The sequence below is a fragment of the Loxodonta africana genome, chromosome 5 (assembly GCF_030014295.1).
Source record: "Loxodonta africana isolate mLoxAfr1 chromosome 5, mLoxAfr1.hap2, whole genome shotgun sequence".
Lineage (NCBI taxonomy): Eukaryota > Metazoa > Chordata > Mammalia > Proboscidea > Elephantidae > Loxodonta > Loxodonta africana.
Window position 1 is genome coordinate 70111134 of NC_087346.1, and position 4556 is coordinate 70115689.

Here is a 4556-nt window from a genome sequence, read left to right on the forward strand (position 1 = left end):
GCCTCAGGCTTCCTTGTCTTCATTTGCGTAATAATCCTTGCCCACATCTGAAGAAAGAAAGTAAACTCCAAAGTTCCAAAGTTCAGGCAGCCCTTTGACTACCAGTAGTCACACTGTAAAACAGTCGTATCCCATCGCACTTTGGAGCCAGCTGAACTGAGGTAATGCTGAATAATGAGTTGCCACACCCTGCTCATTCTCAGAAACAAGGTTGGGAATAGCAATGTCACCTTGCTTGTCCTCAAGAATAAAAATTGATGAAGGACATGAAATAAAAATTGCCCATAGATTTCTTCTGCCTTTTGAAAATAATATTTACTGCATTTTTTTCCTAATGGAAAACTTAACATGTATATCATGGTAAGTTTAGAAATAGAGAAAACCACAGAGGGGAAAGTAAAAATTGTCTATAACATTATCCAAAGATATGCACAAGGAACAAGGAATAGTCTTCTAGATTTTTAATAGGCATATAAACATTTTTAATAAAATGAAGCCACAGTATACTTCTTTTTCAAAATCTACTTTTCACCTCACAGGATTATTCCATGTCATTAAATGTTCTTTCAAAATATTGTGATATAATTGCCAAAACATATCAATGACCATGGAGGTGGCACAGGACCAGACAAGGTTTCATTCTGTTACACATAAGATCACCATGAATTGGTGCTGACTTGATGGCAACGAAGAACAATAAGAACATTGGCTGTGTAGGCTTTTATCATATAGATGTACTATAATTAATCATATTGAGCATTTTGGTTTTTTACATCTTATTCCTCACAAACAGTAGTGCTATGAATAGATCCATATATTTGGACACCTCTCTGATTATTTCCGTAGGATGAATTCCCGGAGGTGGAATGTCCGTGTGCATATTTCCAGGAATGGTAGGGTTGGAGTGGAGAGTTGGGTGTGGTGGTGTGCCCATTTTTAGGGCTTTGTATACATTTTCTCGGGTTACCTTCCGGAAAGTTTTCATGTCTACGTTCCTACCAGCAGCTTATGAGTGCCTCTTTCCTCAGACCTTCCTCCACACTAAGAGATACATGTTTTTTTTTTTTTTAATCCATGCCAATTACATGGGCAAGAGCAACACATCATTCCACTTATATTTCTGTGATTACTAGCATAGTTGACTATTTTTCAAAATGTTTATAGGATATTTTTATTTCTTGTTTTGTGAGTTGCATGTTTTTGCCCATTCGGTTATTGTTGATGTATGCTGCCTGGTTGATCATATCCCCAAGATCTGATATCTGACATATTTAGACTGTGTTCTCATTTTAAAAGCTGTAATTATTTTACTAGTAGTTATGAGACTTCAACTTTTGTGCCTTACACGGAACTATCTCTTCCATGGGAGGGTGACATGTTTAACATCTTCATAGTTGTTCTCATTAATGTGTGCAGTTCATTTAGTCAGTCATCAAATATTTGTTGAACACCTGTTTCCCAGGCGTGGGTTAGTTGCTGTAGACACACAAAGGAGTCAGGCAGTTTTTATCTTCCGAAAGCTCACCATCTAATACACAGAGCTGAGTTGTGCTGTCCAGTACAGTGGCCACTAACCATATGAGGCTATTGAGCACTTGAAATGTGACTAGTCTGAACTGAGATGTCCTGTAAATATAAAACGTACCCCAGATTCCAAAGACTTAGTGTGAAAAAAAAAATGCAAAATAATATATCAAGTTAAATACAATATGTTAGTAAAATTAATTTCACTTTTTTTCTTTTTTACCTTTTTAGTATGGCTACTAGAAAATTAAAAATTACATCTGTGGCTCACATTTTTGTTGAACAGTGCTGGTATATAATAATGCACTATATGTGATTTTTTATATGTGATTTTAACCTACAAAAAAGACGGTCTCATATGGTTCAACCAAATAATAAGATTTTCCGTATTTGTACAAGTTAATGATAAATTAAGGAGAATATCCTAATTGCTTTAAGGAAATAAGCAGTTGGTTGGAAAAAATCAATAATGCTAGATGATAATTTTAAAAAGCTTCTGTTTTCTCTCCCTTTCTTGTTTTTTCTTCTTCAGTCACAGATTAATTTAAGCATCCACAGTGTGGCCAGCCTCTTCAGTGTTACAATTCTTCCGTATTACACAAGTTGGGGCCTAATTTAGTTTTATAGAACATCATCATTTTTTAAGCCCTTTTACATATGCAGTTCTTGTGAGATAATGTTAGGCAGATGAGAGAAAATACAGTAAGCTAGCAAACATGAAGAAATGTGCAAATCCACTAGAAAACAAAGATGAAATAACTGAAAATTAAAACAACCAGGTGAGTTTTCTGCCTGTTACAGATAATACCCTGTTAAAATGATAATACCCAATGGTGACAAGAATGTGGTAAAATTGGCATGTTCATCTCTTGCTTTTGGCAGTAAAGTTAGTACAGAACTTTTGGAAAGCAATTTGGCAATATGCAGTCAAAGCAATAAAACTATGAATTAGAATGTGAAAGAGAAAGGTAAGCTCTTGAAGACAAACACTGAAATTGGTGTGCAAACAAAGACTTTATGGTCTTGAGTTGCAAGCTGGTGACAGCATGGAATATACAAGTGCTGGCTTTGGTGACAGATCTGGATGTGAATCACTGCTGAGTGACCTCAGCCAAGTACATAAACTCAGAGTTTTAGTGTCCTTGTCTCTTAAACATAGGGAATAAAATGTCTCTTAAACGTAGGGAATAATTGTTAGGTGCCATCAAGTCGGTTCCAACTCACAGTGACCCTATGAACAACAGAACAAAACATTGCCAGATCCTGCGCCATCCTCACAGTTGTTGCTCTGTTTGAGCCCATCGTTACAGCCACTGGGTCAATCCATCTCGTTAAGGCTCTGCCTCTTTTTCACTGACTTGCTTTGCCAAGCATGTTGTCCTTCTCCAGGGACTGGTCCCTCCTGATAATAGGGAATAATACTTAACTTCATTTGGTTGGTCTGAAGCAAAACCGAGGTAAATTTCCTGGCATGTTAGAACCTAAAAAGAGATGTTAATTTCAACTGTGTCCTTTGCTGTGAGACCAGAAGAACTGGATGGTGTTGGGCTGCCATGACTGAACATTTAGATTGAAGACTCCATAGAAGAGTCCTGATCAAAAGGGGAGACATACAGAACAAAATTTCAAATTCTCACGGACTCCAGGCTTTCTGGAGCCATGGAGGGTGGATGACCCCCTGAGACTATTGTCCTGATTGGGTAGTTTGTTTTATTGACTTGTAGGAGTTCCAGATATTAAACCTTTTCAGGTGTATGGTTCCCAAATATTTTCCCCATTCTGTACATTCAGCCTCATTCTTTTGCATGTGGATATCCAGTTGTCCCAACACCATTTATTGAAGAGACCCTTCTTTCCCCATGGGGTAGACTTTGCACCCTTGTCAAAAATCAATTGACCGTACATGTATGGATTCATTTCTAGACTCAATTCTATCCCATTGGTATATACTACTATCATTATACCAGTACCAGGCTTTATATTACATTTTGAAATCGGGAAATATGAATCCTCCTACGTTGTTGTTTTTCAAGATTGCTTTGGCTATTTGGAGCCCGTTGTCATTCTATATAAATTTGAGGATTGGTTGTTCCATTTATGCAAAGAAAAAAAAAACTTGGAATTTTGATAAGGATTGCATTGAACCTATAGATTGCTTTGGGTAGTATCGACATCTTAACAATATTAAGTTTTCCAATACGTGGACATGGATTGTCCTATTTATTTAGGCCTTGTTTAATTTCTTCCAGGAATGTTTTATAGTTTTCAGTGTACAAGTGTTTTACCTCCCTGATTAAATTTATTCCTAGGTATTTTATTTTTTTAGATGCTATTATAAATGGAATTGTATTCTTAATTTCATTTTCAGTTTTTTCATTACGGAAAATAATTTTAACATCAAGTCCTAAGCCTGAGTTTCTTAAACAATTTCAATTTAGTGGGGGTGGAAGAAAGTGGAACAAAAATGGACAACTTGTTCAAATTGTGGATGAGTATAAGTTCACTGTAAAGAAATTGAAAGGAATTATGCAAATATTAACCAGATTTCTGTTTGCCTACTTACCAATTTAGAACTCTTTTAAAAAACTTCTTTTTAAAATTAAAGTTATTATTCAGTTTTTTTTCCATAGGCAGCATGGAGCATTGTAATAAAAGCCAAAATTACCATGACTTACTTGCTTCATACTTAGTAGAAACTCTGACACTGTCCCTTTGAGGGAATTGCTGGGTTCAGAGTTCAGGTCCCCTTGTGGAAATGCCTCATAAACACAAATTGCTTTGGGTTTACGTTATTTCCTGGAAGACTGCTAAAAAAAAAAAAAAAAAAAAAAAACCCAGTTGCCATGGAGTCATTTCCAACTCATAGCAACCCTATAGCTAAGACACCTTTAATACTTTACAATCCAGAGTAACTTTGTTTCTGATCAGTGTGTTAATACTAAACACCCATGAACATTTTAAACAAATACACTTGAAAACATGTTACAAGTAAAGTTTTTGACACGAATTATTAATTGAAAATTACCAAGATT